The sequence below is a fragment of the Rousettus aegyptiacus genome, unplaced genomic scaffold (assembly GCF_014176215.1).
Source record: "Rousettus aegyptiacus isolate mRouAeg1 unplaced genomic scaffold, mRouAeg1.p scaffold_m13_p_4, whole genome shotgun sequence".
NCBI lineage: Eukaryota > Metazoa > Chordata > Mammalia > Chiroptera > Pteropodidae > Rousettus > Rousettus aegyptiacus.
This window is the reverse complement of record NW_023416307.1, coordinates 150836660-150854937: the sequence shown is the minus strand read 5'-3', so window position 1 is coordinate 150854937 and position 18278 is coordinate 150836660. Positions and strand designations below refer to the sequence as shown.

Genomic DNA, 18278 nt, shown 5'->3' with positions numbered 1-18278 from the left:
GGACGGGAGGCTGAGGGAGAGGTTACACACGCCAGAGTCGGATCCACTTCCCTGCTATCCAGCTGCCATTCCGTCACTCCGTCCACCCTGTGATCTCTCATAGTCACAGTGCACATGACCTGGCACTTCAGATGTGTTCAACAGAGAGTAGGTGAGTGGATAGGTGGGTAGATGCTTCAACTACTCAAGCTAGAATTTGGGGAGAACTGCCTAATCACCACTCTGGCATATTTGTAAGAACTCAAAACGTCACCCAATGTTTTGGGTGTCTGATGGGGCACGGCTGGCCGGATTCCGGACTGCTTTTCCTCACTACTGATTTAGAATGACAGGTGTCCCTCCCTGCCACCCCCCTCACCCCAGGCCCTCACACTTTACAGTTCACTGAGCACAATTTAAGGAGAGGAAGAGGTAGGTGCTGGGGAGGGAATGTGTTCAGCAATCTTAGAGAGATGCCCTAGCCGCCTTCCTTTCAGTGGAGGGCAAAAGAGTGACTCCAACTTGAACACCAATTCTCCCAAGGAGGGCAGGAGCAAGGGTATGGGAGCCTGAGATGCTGCAGGTGTAACAAGCTCGCTCGCAGGTGTGCAGATGCTGCAGGCCCACCCACACTTGGAGCAGCAAGGCCTCTTCCTCCTGCAATCAGCTGGAGCCATGACGGCAGGGACCAAAAGTCAGGCAGACAGAGCAACAGTCAGGATGTCCCTCTCACGAGCATCGCCCTCTTCCCACGGCCATCCTCCCACCCAGGCTATGGTCACTTGGTTCCACCAGGAATCTGGATCCTGAAGTCACTTTGGCACAAACAGCCCAGCCATCTGCAGTCACTCACTCCCTGACCTTCTCACCACCCTGAGGACAACATGTGCGTTTCTTCCCCCACTCTCCAGGAAAAGTTTCCCAGCTAGTGGCCCTCAGACAAACAGAAATTCAAGGATGGCTTCTGTACTCTGCTCACTAGCTCCTTCTGGTTCAAATTCATAAGTCAATGATACAAGTGAAGCCAAACCATTTCCAACATTCTAGGGAGACATTTTGTGTTTCTGACCACATCTCAAGCTGGAAAGTATTTGATAAGGCCCATACTAAAAGGAGGCAAGCATGCACTAGATGATGCTTCCTCTACTCTGCAAAACTTAAAAACTGAGAGCTCTCAGAACGGGATCATCAAAAAAAAAACTCAGTCCTACAGCATTTGCTATTGATGTTTTTGTTTGTTTGTTTGTTTTTTGTTTTTGTTTTGTTTTGTTTTTTTAAAAAACCTACCTGGAAGGACTTGTTGATACCAGCAAAACCACTGGAGAAACTGATGGAAAACTTCTAAAATCCTATGGTTTTCCATACGCCTGGATGTTTTTCTCTCTTCAAACGTGGAGAAAGAAAAATAAAATCCCATATGCCTATTTTAATGAATATCCATTTTAAGTGATATAAATCAATTTGCATCTGTGTAATCAAACGTAGGATTTGCTAATAGCTAATCTGTGTGAATACAAGTCAGGAGACGGCAGCATTTTTTAAATCAACATAATCACGCTATCTAGTAACTAAGTCTAGTCATTAAGCAGTGTATACTAAAGGGATGCTTTTCAGAAAAAGTCAGACCACTTAATCCACATGTTCCTGGTTATTTTCAATTAATTCTTAAAAATAAAAAGTCAAAGTCCCCTGAATACCCTTAACATTCGAATCCAGATAATTTATATTCTGGTAGTCCTTTAATTTATTAATATACCTATTTCCTTTGGTACTAGAGCATCCTTTTCTGACATTAGTATAAAATCTATTTCCTCCAGGAAGGAGAATATTTTCTGCTTTTAAATGTCCTGGCATTTCATAAAGTCTGGAACTAGAAGCGACACTAGAAATAATCCAACTCTAAGGTTCTCAAACTGGAGTACATGTACTTATGCTGCGGGGAGCTCCCAGGGCCCCAGGGAAAATAAGGTGCATCTTTCTTGAGTGCTTTTGAACTCAAAACAGCAATTTAATTATTTTTATATTAAAACGAGATGGATCCTGTGATCTATTCTTCATCAAAGGCATCATTGACCTAACTCTGAAAAGTGCTAGAAACCTCAGGCTGAACTCCCCAAGCCCCCTCTCCAGGGTTCCGATTGGACAAGTTTAAGAAGCATCAATATAATCCATTTCCCAGCTTGAGACATAGAAACCAAAAGATGGCCAAGAGCTGTCACCACTTGCTAGTCTTCCTGAAAAGTCACCGTTTGCTAGACTTCGCCAAAGAGATTTACAGTGCTTCCAGGAAAAGCTCTCACCTCTAACCAGGTGAGGCCCGGAGCAGCCCTTCCTGGAAAGCAGGAGAAGAAGCCCAAAGAAGGATTTTAAGAACTCACCTTCCACCCCTTCCCACCCCTTTCCACCTCATGTGCACTATTAGCACACACATAATTGAACTTCTCAGTGAATAATGCCACGTGGCTCTTGAGACATATGTCAAAGCCTTTCTTTAAACAGCTGCACATCATTTACGATTATATGTAGCTCAGAGGCATCCAGATCTACACGTTAGTATTATTTACTCTTCCTCTGCTAAAACTTTGAACTTTTCAACACTGCAGGTGGCCTCCATTTGGATATACCAAATACGAAGGAAAGTCAGAATAGGGAACATTTGTTCAAAAGAGAAAAAAGAGAGGGGAACCAGAAGACCCATTCAACAGATGCTCAAGACTATAAAATAAAAAAAAAAGCTAAGGACAGTTCTCGCCCTAACTTTCATCTTCTACAAGGAGCATCCCTTTGTCCTCCCCCACAAAAGTCATGAGGCATACCAAGTACAAGTGAGCCAAGTATATCAGGTCCATCTTCAAAACCAAGGGCCATGTAATCCTTATCTGTTTGAAGAGGCTGGTCATTATTAGACTGTTAAACTGCAGCCCAGAGGAAAGGCTTGATTCACAACCCCGGGTCAGCTTCAATTCCTTTCTCAATTAAGTCCGAAGAGGCAAAAAAAGAACTTCCCCTTGTAGGAAAAGTGGCCACCTGCATGCCTGCCCTCCTTGGCTGTCTTTCAAGATGCTAGGAGCAACAGAACAATCGTGTTTATGAAAACATCGACAGCTGATGCAGCAGAGGAAGCCCAAGGTCTGTTCTCCCACACTGGGAGCACGTGGTTGAGATGGGGAGCCCAGACTCACCTAACAATTACAGAGACCTACTATGTGCAGGGTCAGAGGCAGGGACTCAGAATGCAATGATGGGAAGAAAGTCCACACCCGATGGCAAACATTAAGATGCTGCTAACTTTGAAGTGAAAAAAAAAAAAAGAGTAAGTTTAGGAATCTGTTTCCATTCAAGTGATGGTCTTTTATTTTCAAAGCCTTTTTACATGGCCTGATTTGACCCTCACAATAAACCTATAATTACTACTTTATATCTGCTTTATTATTTCTGTTGGTTCTCAAAAAGGTCACCAAGTCACAAACCTAGTTACGGTGGAAGGAGACCTGAAAACCCTCTCAGGTCATTTAGTCAAACTTTTACTGACACTTTCATTTAAAAAACTCTCTCATCCTTACAACAGTCCAATGAGGTTTGTTTTTGTTCTTAGGTGGGGGACAGTCCAGGAGAGGGGAAAGCCAGGTCAGAGAGGTTAAATAAGGTCATAAAGCCTTAAAGAGGAAGGAGCTGGAATTTGAATCCACGTTTCCCACTCCAAGGCCAGTGTCCTTTTAGAAGGAGCATAAGCAACACAGCCAGGATGGAAATACTCTCCGGGGAGAGCTGGGGGTGGGAAACCAAATCTCACAGGTCCCTGGGGCATCCAACAGGAAATAGCTAGTGCTCGGGCCAAGCTGAAACCCAACGCTCACCAAACCTGCTGCCCCTGGACATGGCTTTCTAACCTAGCTCAGCATCCTGAGGCCGGCTCAGCTCTCCAGGTGGCTCAGTCTACACTTGTCTGGGCATCTCCGTGGTAAGGTGGTGTCGAATAGCAAAGGGCACTCGAGAGTGACCCTTCCAAACCAAAAGAGAATGGCGCCATCTGTCACTTCGGGTCCAATTCCGAACCTGTCAGCCAAGCTCCCTACCTGCCACCCTCCGCTGGAACTGGGAAGACCCTCCCCAACGCAGACTGCTCAGAGCTGGGCATTGCTCAGTCTGGCCCCCTCCCTCCCCCCTCTGCAGCTCTTGTAGTTGGAAACCATCAAGGACTCTGTTCCTAGCTTGTTTCCCTGTGGTGTCTGTCAACCCCTGCCACAGATAACCAAAAGAAGTCCAGGAAAAAAGTACCCATCCTGTCTACAAACTTGCAGACAACCGTTACAACGTTTACACATTTGTTTAAACCAATTAAGTTAAGCATATGAGGGCGGGGGTGTGGGCTGGGGGTGGGGGAGGACTAACTTAAAAAAAAAGTCAGAAGCCTAAATACTCAGACTGAGGGGGCGCTGAGAGTGGACGTGGATTTCAGTTTCTGGACAAGTGCAGCGAAAAGTTCTAAAACACGGAAGCTTAAGCCAAACCCTCGGCTTTTGATGCGCTTCCCTAAACACAACCTTACAAAAAAAAAAAAAACCGAAACAATACATTTTATTACATTTGTTTTCACCTGCAAGAGGCTGACCTTGGAGATTCGAAACGAACCCTAAAACTCATGTCAAAAAAGTGACAACGTGAACGTGTTCACTCTCAGAATAGAAAGTGCGGGAGGGGGATCCTAAAAGCCAACTGTCCGGCCCCAGACACAGTCAGATGTCATTTACATTAGTTGTGCGGGCGAGTGGGAATCGGGGTGCTGCTCGCGCTCTCGCGTGGTGCAGCTCGGGGCTCTCTGAAGGTCGCCACACTGTCACCTCGGACTGCAGGAGCCCGGAATCCAGGCCACACGGCGTGACCGACGCGATGCCCTCTGGGCATCTTTCCGGGGCCCCGAGGGCCTTCCGCAGGTGCGGCCGGTGCAGGAGAGGGACTGCCGGCGCCACCACACCACGCGCCCACACTCCCAAGTCACCCGCGTCCTTCCCCAAGCAGCCCCTGGGCCCGATGTGCCTGAGGCAAGGGTAAGCGGACCCGGGCTTACCGGCGAGAGGCGCGCGGAGCGCGGCCGCGGGGCGGGCGCGGTGCCGGGGGCCTGAGGCGCGGAGCTGCCCCGGCGCTCGGCTCTCCTGGCCGCCGCCTCCTCGTTGTCCGCGGCCCGGCCCCGGCCGCCCGGCGGCTCCGGTTCCCTCCGCGGAAGCAGCCGGCCGGGCGGCACCCGGGCGCGCGCGGCGAGGTTCGGCTTCGGCTCCTCCTCCTCCCGCCGACCGGGCGCTCCCGGGCTCGGGGTCCGCGGCTCCCGGGCGCGGAGGTCGTCGGGGTGCTCGAGCTCCGCCGCGATCCCTCCCGTGCGCAGCCCCTCTCTAGGGGGCGCCCGGCTGGCGACGCGCGGGAGTCACTGGCGCGGGGGCGGCGGCCGGGGGGTCGCCAGGGTGGCGCGCGCGGACGTCTCTGCGGACTTGGGCACTGATGCGGGCGCCGCGGCGCGGCCTCTCGCCATGGCTCCCGGCGGGGCGGGCGGCTCGCACCTCCCCTCCGCGCTGCCGTCACCGCCCGACGCGCGCCGAGCCCTCCCCTTCCCCCGCCCCGCCCGCCGCCCCGCGCCGCCACCTGCGGGCCGCCCTCCAGGATGCCCGCCGCGCGCAGCGCGACCCAGCCGCCGGGGCCCGTTATCGCGCCCTTGGCCCGCCCGTGCGCTTTGACCCGCATCGCCGGGCGCGGGAAGAATGGGGCGAAATACCAGGGTTGGGAAGAACTACCACCCCGAGCCATTATTTACTCCTAGCACTACTCCGTGCCTGTCCAGACTCAAGTCTAAAAGACGATGGGACTCGCGCAGGAACTGTTTGCCGGGAACTCAGCGCAAGTCCAGGAGTTCGGTTCCTGCAGGCCCGGCTGGCCCCTAGGAAAGCGCCCCTGAGGCTTAACCGGGGGAAGGACAGAGCGTGGAGGTGTTGCGGGGTCTGGGGGAGGTGGACCGGCAGTCTGAACAAAATACCACCAAAGGGTGAGGGATGGTGCGGGGAATCAGGAAACGATCCAGGAAGTTGTCACGGGACACTATATTATGCAAATCACTGGTGGACGGTTTAAGGGGGAACAACCCACATTAGCTCATTTCCAGTTGAGGTTGCTTAGATTACTGCTTCATCTTAGGCTCTGCCCAAAGGTCATAGGGGGACATTGGAAGGACATGGAGAAGACTCAGACCAGAACCAAAGACGCAAGGAAACCAAACCGTAGAAAACCTGATTTCCAGTACTGGGAAAGGACTTGAAGAGACCAAGCGTATAGTCAAGATGGATTCGGGCAAGAATCCCCATTGGATGTTAACACTACGGGTGGAGTTTATTGGGGAGTTAACGTGTCTCCCCATAGATGTTTTAGGGTTGTTAGTAGCAAAAGGGAGACATTTAGCGTACCAAGGGGCAGGTGGAGAGCACCTTGACTAGGTAATCAAAATCGACATCACCAATGAGAGCAGATGGATCTCACGTCCTCAGAACACATCACCTCCGCAGCATTCCCGGGGATAACCCATAACCTGGATCTAAGGATGAAACCTCAGGCAAACCCCAAATGAGGAACATGTATTAAAAAGGGGCAGGGGCTATAGTCTTCATACGTATCAGTGTCATAAAACACAAAAGAAGGTTTGGGAAATGTTCCAGATTAAAAGATACTGAAAAGTCATGACGACTAAAGATGATACCTGGTCCTAGACTGGATTCTGTGCTGGAGGAGTGGAAATGCTATAAAGGACATTCGGATGGACACATTGGAGTCCTGATACATTAAAGTATTGGATCAAATGTTAAATGTTAAATTTGTGATTGATGTCGATAATTCGTACTATGGTCACGTAGAAGAATATCCCTATTTTTTGAAATATTCACCGAAGTATCATGAAGGGGTAAGGGGGTATGATGTATGCAACTTAAATTCAAGTGATTCAGGGGGGAAAAAAATTTAATAGGAAAAAATGATAAATGGGGAAAATATTAATTAACAGTCAGTGACTCTTGGTACAGGGTGTACTGGAACATTTCTGTAAGTTTGAAATTACTTCCAAATAAGATCTTTGAAAAATGCATGAAGTGGAGGATGAGGAGGGATGAGACATAGGGACACTGTGGTTATAAAAGGGCACTACAAGATATTCTTGCGGTTTTAGGTCTTGTGGTTTTAGAGTAGGTAATAAAATTTATAAAAAAAAAAACTTAGACACACACAAATAAGAACAGGTAAATGGGAAATCTGAATAAGATAGACAGACTGTATCAATGTCAATATCCAAATTGTGATAGCATACTAAAGTTTTGCAAAATGTTTATTATTGGGGAAAACCGGGCAAATTGTGTTATTTCTTACGACCGAATATGAATTATTCTACAATTATCTCGATAAAAATTTCATTTGCAAAAAAAAAGAAAAATGATCAAGTAGATGCCAGGCTTTTATGTAATTGAGCATGGCTGCCTGGGAGGATGCAAGAACAAATGCACTAGAGCTGTATCCTGGTGGGTTGAGTGTAGTGAGGGTTTTTTAAGCGGGGGTAAAAAAAAAAAAGACTGAAGTATAACCAACAGATCCGCTTCCTTCCAGCTCTGTAATTTAAGAACCCTAGAGCTGGGGAATCTTTGAGATCAGCTAGTCTGACCTTCTCATTTTCAGGAAACTGTGGGCAGAAAAGTGGTACATGACCAGAGAAGCATCAAATTAGTGGTGGATCCCTGACTACAACTCCTACCTGCGGAAGACTTCCAAATCTCTTTGCACCTTTACCAGGGGCCTGGCACTCTGTTTCCAGAGATTCGGCCAGGGTTGGTACTGAATTTTGAAGTCATTCACTCACTCATTTTGAGTCCCAGACTGTGGCCTTATGGGAGCAGGTCCTAACACCTGATTTCCCTGGTGCCTGATGACAGACATGTGGATCCTGCCATTGAGAAGGAGGAGCTAGCTGGTCTCGCTCTCCCACTCCCAGCTAAGAAGGAGCAGGTGGCAGGCAGAGGTCCTTGAGTGACCCTCCAGCTAAGCTACTTCAGTGACTGGTGACCTGCTGCTGCTGAAAGTCAAGGGTGCAGAGACCTGAAAAGGAAGCAGGATGAATACGAGAAAGAGAAAACAATAATAGGCCTGGCAGGTCCCAGCCTTATCCAACATCGGGCAAAGCTCTCTGTAACAGACGTGACCCTGGCCTCCCTTGGGCCACAGATAGCTACTGTATCCTTTCCTTTTGTCAAATCAAATCAAAATCAACATGCGTTTATTGATATTTGCCAGACCCCAAATTAGTAACTGTAGGAAAACACAAAAAAAGAGGACCTGATCCCTGCCCTTTAGAAACCCAAAATACAGCCAGGGGCCCAAGATGAAAATGTAGAAAATAACCCGACAAAAGAATTAAAATGCTAGCTGTGTTGGCTTGGGTTCTCCTCAAAAGCAGTGTTAGAGAAGGACCTGAGAGCAGATAGTTTTTTATAAGAAGTCATCCCATGGAAAGGGGGTGGAAAAGGAATCAGGAGCAGAAAGAAGGAAACAGGGAGGAGGAGAAAGCCCAAGGGTGTGTAATTTAGGCAGTCACCTCTGTTAGCAATTGGGTCAGTCCCGTTGGGGCCCCCCTGAGGAACTGAGTAGAATGCTAGACAGAAGGAGGGGGCATGTGTGTTCCTAGCTCCCACTGGCCAGGCGGATACTGAGCAAATAAGTGAACTGAGAGTCTGCGACACAGAACATGCATGCATAAAACCATGCCTGACTCACCGTCAAAAAGACAGCCTGTGGGCAGGGACTTTTGTCTGCTTTATTCATTGTTGCGTTCCAAGTACCAGGAACAGTACCTGACTCATAGTAGCTGCCTAGTCAATAGATACTGAATGAATGAAATACTAGTTGAGGTCAACGATAGAAGGAATTATTAAAAAGTAGATGCATAAGTCATTTTTTAATAATCTGTATGTGTGTGCCTGTTTGTGGCAGGTATTGGATGGACTAAGTGATAGCATAGCAAACAAAACAGGTACAGTCCTGGCTCTAATGGACCTTTTTCAGTCCAGGAGAGGAATCAGATAATATGGCACGTGCACACACACACACACACACACACACACACACACACTCAGTTAGCGTTGTGACAAGTACTATGAAGAGAAGGATGCAGGTGCTGAAAGCAGAATACTAGGTGGATTATTGAAAGATTGTTTGGTCGGGGCAGACCTGTCTAAGAAGGTGACACTTTAAGTAGAGACCCTGAGGAGGAGCGGGAGCCAACCATGCAAAGGGCAGGGGATAGCATCAGATAAAGACCCAGAGGCAGCAAAGAACCTCAGTGGCTAGAGCCCTGGAGAAGAGCCAGACGACTGGCCTGTGACTGTTTTGCTAAAGAATGTTAGGTAAAGGAGTGATGCGGTCAAATGCATATTTTTAAAAGCTGCCTCCAGCTGATGTGTGGAAGATGAACTCAAGTGGATCATCAAGAACAGCAAGCAGCTCTGGATGGTGTGAGAAAGACCAGACGACTTCAGGGCCAGCCTGGGAGGCTGAGTTCCCATGGCTTCCACCTCCACCGGCACTACTGCCACCAGTAATAGCTCAGTAATATGCTAAAACCCCACTGTAGCATAAACAGACCCCCAAAAATCAACAGGGAGAATGTAGGGTTGCATAACTAAAAGGTTAACTAAAACCATTATTTCTCAGACAATCTTATAGTTACTATGTGGGAGAAAAAAAGAAAAAGTGTTTTTCATTTATTTAATAAATGTATAGGAAATAGACCAATTGTTACAAACAAAGCATCAGCTTAAATTGAACTGAGAACACCCCGAATAATTGTGGAGCCCTCACCTACGACCACCTCCCACACCTACGTCCTCGAAGGAAAGAACATGAACTGGCCACCATTTCAAAATGAGAGCAAAGGTACAATCACATTATATCCACCTTCACACTATCATTCAATGTCTTATCTCAGCATTTTAATCTAACATTTATCGAGCAAATATATGCACTATGCACTATACGAAGGGCTTTAATAACATCAGCTCATTGAATCCTAAGAGCAATAGCTATTATTATCTGCAACTTATAAATGAGGAAATGAGCCTCAGAGAAACTAATTAATTTATCCAGAGCCACACACTACTGACAAGGTCTGAATTCAATCCTGCTTTCGTCCCCCGGCAAAGTAAAGGACAATCAACCTTGGTGTTGGAAGACTGGAATATTGGAGACGTGAGAATTGGGGTGGGAAAGGAATCCTAAGATTAGGTATGTAGACTTATGTTTGTAATGGGGAGCCACTGCTCATGGATTCCTTAGAAGAAAAGAAATGGATTAATACTAATAACTTCTTTATTGCATCTGATGTGAATCTTGAGGCTTTAAACACCGCCCATGCATGGATAACTTCCAAATTTATATTGCCAGCCTTGACTTTCCTTCCTGAACTCCGGACTCCTGTAAACAAACTTCCTACTTGGCACTGCCACTTGGATGTCTAATAGGCATCTCAGCCTTATTATGCCCCAAACTGAACCGCGGAGCTTCCCCCAAGTTCTACTCTTCCGGTCTCCTAGATTTCAATTGCTCAGGTTAGAAACCTCGTGATCATTTTTGACTTCTTTCTTTTTTTCCACTCCTCATCGACTCTACCAGGAAATCATGTTGGTTCTACCTTCAAAATATAATCCAGAGTCTACTTCTCACCACGTTCACTACCTCCATCCTACTCCATACCACAATCATCTCTCTTGAGCTCCTGCGAGAGTCTGTTGAAGCCTTGCTTGCCCCTGTTCCCCAATCTCTCCCGCATCAACACGAGAGCCAATGTTTCTGTAAAGCATGAGTCATATCCTGGCCCTCCTCTCTTAGAACCCTCAAATGGCTCCACATGTCCCCCAGAATACAGGCAACAGTCTATCCAATGGCCCAGAGGACCGATGTGGTTGCCTGCTGGCCTCGTTTTCCTCTTTTCCCCTACTTGACGCCACAGACACAATGGTCTCTCTGCTGTTCCTTGAACGTGCCAGGCACAGTTGCCTCAGCGCTTTCGCACTCTTCCCTTTGCCTGGAATGCTCTTCCCCTCACCTTGTCAATGACGCCTCCTCCTTGGACCATCTCATTTGACACTGCCGCTCCTTCCCCTTAGCATCCCAATTCCCCTTGCCCTGCTCTACATTTTTCTTATTTAGCCCATTTTAATATAAAATTCACTTATCATTGTTCGTTTTCTGTCTCCCCAGTTCACAAGGTAGTCATGGTCGCAGCAGTGTCTAGGGCACAGTAGTAGCTCAATAAATATGTGTTGACTGAGCAATCGTTCAGCATCTAACCAAAGATCCTTCTGACCCAGAGCTCTCACACTGGCTTACCTTTTTTGTTTTGTTGGGGGTGGAGAATGCAGTAATTTGGGGTTTTTTTTTTTTTGCATCAAAGTTAAAAGACTTTGAGAATATGTCTTGAACATCCTTAACTTCCCTTCCACAACCCACTGTGAAGCGAGTAGCTAGGAAAACCCTGCTAGATCTTATTTGTTTTCAAGATATACAATATTATTCTTGAGATAATGAGGGTCCTTTATTACTTCCTGATTATGGCATGTTTGTTCACATTGGCTCATTTTGTCATAAAACTACTTATCTCCCAAGTTCTAGGATTCTAGGTTAGATTGGATGGCTGTTGATATGGGCTAAACCTCAGGCTCTCATGGACTTTGAGCTCATCTAATCCTCTTTCCTAGCTAAAGAGTCTTATTCTCAGTTTATCTTGACAGAAAAATACCTCTGCCATTTTAGTTCTTTAGTTGCTCCTATCTAAATCTTTTTAAATTCCTATGCCTTTTTGAGTTCCTGGTACATGAAATTTAAGTGTGGCCAATATGATCCTAGCTGCCTGTTTCCTAGCGTTGTGTGTATGTATGTTTTGTTTTAATTTTTCCTGAGCAAAGATTCTTTATCTAGGGCCCATAGAAGTCCAAGGGTGGGTATCAGGTTGGTCTGTTAGAGTACACTAAAGTGATGTAATAAGTAAACCTAAAATGTAATGACCCAAAACAATGGTTTATTTTTTGTTCAAGTAACAACCTAGAGTGATTCCAGATAGGTAGAGAAGCTCTGTTCCATAGATTCATTAAAGGATTTGAGCTAACTGTGGCTCTGCCATCTTAGGTCACCCTGGGCATGATCATCTCAGTTGGGACTGGGGGAAACAGCATGGAGGAGCATGTATGGGAGGTTTTATGAGCCAGGCCTGGAAGGAGTGCAAACATCACTCCACTCAAATTTCATTGGCTAGAGGTCTCAGTTACATGGCTACACTTAATTGCAAGGGAGGCTGGGAAATGTAGTCTACTTAAGCAACCAGGAAGGAGGGGAGACTATATTTTGGTGCTCAGCTAGCATTTTCTGCCTCAGGGGCAGTTGAGAAATGAGTACACACAAAACATATATATCTTTTTGTTTAATTTTGAAGATTATAAGAAAAATTGCTTTCTTGGTTTACATTATTAGCTTATGCCTTTGTTCGACTTTCTACTTTGCTGAGAAGTGTGACCTTATATGACTGGCCTCACTGGGTCATATGACTGGAAGGAGTAGGGGTTAGGGTATGTTACGAAGGAAAGATGTCAGGACACATGGTCAGGCAAGGCACACGCATCATCGCAGCATTACACTATGCTATGACATCTGAAATAATTTCTTAGAGAGAATTGAGAAAAACCTATTGTAAGGGGCACCGTTGGGGCTCCACCCATATCCCTGGTGGCCTTACGATTTAGTGCAGCCAGTCCCGGCTGCCAGCACCTGCATCTCTTTCACCGACTGCCTCCTCTGGTCACTGAAGGCTGCTCTGCTCAGTACAGAGGCCTGGAAGTTCCAGGGAATTGAAGCCCTTGTCCCAGATGTCCCTGTTCTCTTGTCCCTTAGGGCCATGTATGTTTTATGCTGGCTCCCAAACTTCTTCCATGTGATTAAGTCACAGTTATTTTTGCTTGATAAAACATCTTTCACCGTTTATTTTCCTTTCCCTGTCTCACTTCTCTATTATCCTGCCTGTGTCTCTTGGGGTCACTGAATAAATTGCTTGCATATGTCTCTGGGGATTCTTTTGGGGAACCCCAAACTGAGGCACCTATCCTGCCATGACTGTTACGCATATTGGTCAGTGTTTGTGCTTGGTGCAGATTGTGTTGGAAACTGTCAAAGCAAAGCGCAGAACCTCTCAAAAAACTTCTTTAGATGGTCTGTGATTATGTCACACCGGGAGATGAGGCAAGGAGAGGAGGGTCAGCCATTCCTAAGCTTCAAGGACTATGAGAAGAAAACAAAAGTAACAATCTTGCCTTGCTCAGCGCCAGCAAGTAGAACATTTTCCTCCTGGTGTTACTAAATTTATCACATTTTGCAATATGAAGCGGTTGACCCAACAGGAATAGATTCCTGTTTCTATGATTGGGCCCTAGGAATAAATAAGCTAACAAGAAACAACCTCCATGTAGGGTTGAGAACTTGGCAAAGCCAAGGCTGAGTTAGCTAAGGGAATACGGTGCTGGGAAACTGGATACTCTTTTCCTTCCAAGCCCACCCCACCTGGACCACATAAATGGAGGAGGCAGCAGCAGCACACTCTTAGAAAATACCAAGTCAATAGAGGGGAGCAATGATAAAGTATAATAAAATCAAAATGTAAAATATGACACGAATAAGGCCAATGGATAGTCCAGGGTCTTAGGAAACAGTAAGAGGTTAAATCCTACTTTAGAAAGAGAAGCTCTCAGATTGGGTGAAAAAAGAAAGTCCAGCTTTCTGGTATTTACACAGATACACCTGAAAGAGCATGATTTCTTAAAAGCCAAAAATAACAGGAAGGGTAGATATATAACAGAAGAATGCACAATAAATACGAAAATAAAATATTATGATAGGAGCAGCGTCAACTTCTCTAGACTTGCCTTTCTCAGTTCACATACAACCTGAGTCCATATCAGGCCTGATGCAGGAAGTTCTGCTCTTTTCCCCAGTAAATCTGAGGACCCTGAAAAATGTGTACATTTTCCAAAAATCCTTCTCATTGTTTCTGGTCATTTCTTGTGCTGGACCTCTGCATGACTCATGGCAGGCCTCTCGTCTCTTCGGCTCTTGGCAATGCCACTATGAAGCCCCCCAATTGACTACTCAAGCACAGCTAATATCAGGCTGTCACGTTTAATTTGAGTTGACTAAGACCTGAGGGTAGTGATTACATGTTGGCCAAGCTAACCAGAGAGAAAGACTTGATGTCGTGATACATCATTTATCTGCAAATTGATGAATTTTATGTTATTCCAATAAAATGTCAAAGTAATTTTATTTTAAGGAAAGGACAGTGTATCCTGAAGTTCATATAGAAGAATAAATACATGGCTATTCAAGACCATAAAACAAACAAACAAACAAACAAACAAACAAGCAGAAACAACCAAGGGGTATTAATCCCGACCAGAAAGCAAAATATAAAGTGACCATAATTCAGGGGTTATTTCTGGCATAGGAATGGATAAATATACCAATTGTACAGAACTGAGAGTTGAAAAAACCAGAACAATGATCTGTGAGAATTTAGTTTTGTGGTTAGCAGGACACTATCTTCACTTTGTTTAGTAGTCTAGATTCTTTGGAGTCCTGGATAATCAATCAGGAACAGTTTCACTATAAGAAAACTGTAAAAAGTGTTATTAATCATATGGTGCCAACTGTGACATGGGTTTTAGGCAAAATCGTGTGACAATCCAAAGAAAACACTCTTCAAAAGGCTTCTCTAAGTGTTCTGTTCTTTTCTAATTTCTTCTCAGTTCTTCTTTCTCTTTTCAAAGAGATGGTCCTGATAATATGTCTCTGGGGCTTTATCTCTGATATCCCAAGATTAATAGCCATCGCCAATACATTCGGCAGTTTTGTAAAAAGTTTTATAGTGAAAAATTTCAAACATAAAAATAGAATCATAAAATGAGCTCCATGTATAAATCACTAGCTTCAACAATTATAAATGCAGAGCAAATCTATTTCTAGCTTTACCCAATTCCCTCATCCCTGAATTACTTTGAAGCAAATCCTGATCCCAGACATATAATTTCACTCATAAATATTTCAGTGTATATCTCTAAAAGATAAGTCCTTTCATGACAAGTTACTTAAAACATACATATCATTTTTGAAGTTGGGTTGACAAAACTTGCCTTGACTTGGCTTTTTGGGGGACTGGAGATCCTTTACAGATTTTTCAATTTCTTCTTGGGTTATTGTTTTATTATAATTTCCTATGTTTGAAGCCATATTGTTTGCTTCAGTTTTGCCAAAAACATATGTATTTCATAAAAGTTTCTCATTTATTTTCATGCAATTGCATCTAATGAGAAAAAAATTGGACTAAAGCAGGTTAATACTAGAGAGACAAATTGATAATGCAGGAGATAAAGAAGAGACTCGGAAGAGCAGGTGAGGGGGGATGGACCAGGGAAGAAGTAGGGAGGCCAACTTTAAAAAACAGCAGCTCATCCACTGCAGAGGGAAGATAGAGTTCCTGATTCAGATTGATGTTAATGCACTGATTTAGTGGTTCTGTTGAAAGTGATGAGACTATCAGAGGCTGGAGGAGAGAGAGGCTGTGAAGTAGTCAGCTCAATGGGAAAAATAATTGTCTAAGGAAATATAGGGTTTCCTGCAGGCCTGAGAGGCCATTAGAGATTTGTGGGTTATAAATTTAAAATAGGACGAGATCAGCATGTCTATGGTTTTTCTCCAGCCATAATCTTCTGCTCCCAATGTTGACCTAAAAGAGAGAAAGAAAATTGTTTTTAACCAAGGTTGTTTTTTTCCAGATGAATTTAATAGAGAAAGAGAGGGGCAGGGAAGTTTAGAGTATACATGGGAGAGTGATTTTAGTGATTGGGAAAGTAAAAATGAGAAGGGAGTGGCAGACAATGAAGAAATCATTTGAAGTGAGAAAAAACAGCCATGCCCGTGAGAGGGTTGTAGGGGGAGCAATGTCTTCAGGGAGTAGCCAGGGGATTTGGCTGGCAATAGGATATGAACCCAGGGGGCATGGTGGGGGGTTGGGAAGGGGTACATGGAAGAGTGTGTGGGAGACTACTGCACTCAGAGTACCAGGATAAGAACACAAGAGGAGAATGATGACCTAGGAGACTTTCGCTTCTCGTGGTCATTAGTCACTGCCTATGAATCTTGTTGCTCTTTGCTTCAGGCCTTCTCTCCATCCAGAAAAGCAGATTTGCTATTCAAAAGTTCTCTCATTGGGAGGACTTTATTTCTTTTCTCTACAATGGACATTTCTCTTTACCTTTCACATCTATAATGCCAAAGCAGTCCATAAGCTTCATCAGTTAGTTCCAAGAAATCTTGCAGAGCAAACTGTGTGCCAGGTTTGAATTTTCCTTCCTTAGTCAACTGGTCAAAGGGAACTCCTCAAGAGGAAAAAGCTGAAAGGGTTTACATGCATCAAGAGTAGGCATTCTGGGAGTATAACCAACCTTCTCAGGCAACTTAGTACTAACTTTAGGACCTGTAGTTAATGATGTAGTAATATTAGGCACACTCATCTTTATGGCTTGGTGGATAATATAACTTGGTGCATGATAAGCTCACATCCCTAGGGTACCTAATGTCCAGTGATATCTACCAGGGCCCTCTAACAAAGCAAGAGTTGCTTCTCAAAGAGGGTCACTTAATGAAGAGAGGATGCCCTATTTCAAATTCATAGGCACCACTCCTGTGATAGTGCTGTCAGGGCTGATCACAGGATCAAGCAGATCTAATATGGACACTTAAAGTACTATTGCATCCACTGAAGTTTGTGGACCAGATTACAGAGCTATTAGCTCATGAACCTGGACAGGCTGGAGAACTTCTCTTGTTAGAGACCCACTCAAATTTGGCATCCTTTTCAAATTATTTAGTAAATTCAGAGCTGCATATCTGAATACAGTATATTTTTACCTCAGAATTCCAGAGGTCCATCACACATTATGTACTTTAGTGGTAGAGATACGAGGTGTGTCAATTTCTTTTTTGCTTTGAAGTATAGATACTGCGCTGTTAGAAAATTCAGGTAAGAGGCCTCTGAATTTTCTTAGGTTTTATCTCCTACCTTCATAGGATAAATATATGTACTACCGGGAAACTGAGAGAACCCGCTACTTCCGTCTTTGCTGATTCTATCAGAATGGTGGCCTCAATATAGTGAACCTGTGTGACGTCCTGTAGGATAATGAGCTGGTCAGTGTTACTATGGGCTAAACTGTGGCACAGAGCCAGAGAGTGGACATAATCATGAGGCAAAGTTAAAATTCTCATCCTATCAGGTGAAATAAAACTTCCTTTTGTGTTCTCTACATACTAGGATAAAGAAAAATCCATTTGCCAAATAACAAGTTACATATCAGATGCTAGGAAGGTTGACTTACTCCAGTAAGGAGACCATGTCTCAAAGAACAATCGCAATTTAAGTTACCAACTGATGGTAATCCATCATCATTTTTCAATAACTTGTGTCCTAGTCAATCTTGCTAATTCAGTAGGGATTAGTACTCATGCTTCTTTCAATCTTTGATGGCAGATCCCATGTAGGGACACTCTTTGCTACTTCAGTGGGTAGGAGGAGCTGGAGGAGTGTTTACTTGGTCCCTTTAACCAAAATATCCCTCATTCTGCAAGTAGTTATTGAATATGTACATTTTTTAACTTCACATTCAGGAGCTAGGATATATCTGGTGTCCTGCTGGGACTACTGTGAGATGAACGCTGAGGAAACCTAATTTACCACCTGACGTCCAGAAGTCTCACTCAGATTTATGAACCTCAGTGGATTCTGGGACTCCTGGTATTGTTACCTCAAAGCTAGTGTCCAATATTCTCCTAACGGTCTGGGCCTGTCCCCTTCCATTGATCACGGTGTTACTATGATCATTGGCTTTAAGTTCTTGCTCAGAAGACAGGGAGGGAGATACATAGGCCATTGGTACCTGTAAACATGGACTCTCTAGACAGCAAAATGCACACACACCAAATTTTAACAGTCTTACCTGGTTCAGGTGTTACCTGGAGGCATTCAAGGAACCTAGGCTAAGAAGTTCTGGGATGTGATATTGTTTCTGACATTAATGTTTAGGCTATTTATCAAAACACGAAATAAAATGGTTGATATTTCATTTCACGTCTTCATTAATTAGGGAGAGAGCTATGAGGAAACTTTTCCATATCGAAGCTGTTAAATACAG

At 44.8% G+C, this 18278-nt stretch overlaps 1 protein-coding gene across 1 annotated transcript in view; it reads right to left on the bottom strand.

Annotated features, from left to right (window-relative positions):
• The window catches only part of TRAK1 (trafficking kinesin protein 1), a 161883-nt gene extending 156373 nt beyond the window's left edge, over nt 1-5510 (bottom strand). Inside the window, exon 1 of the mRNA XM_036219858.1 lies at nt 5048-5510. The gene's annotated coding sequence lies outside the window, so the exon portion shown is untranslated. The remainder of the gene's footprint in view (nt 1-5047) is intronic.
• Nucleotides 5511-18278: the final 12768 nt, after the last annotated feature.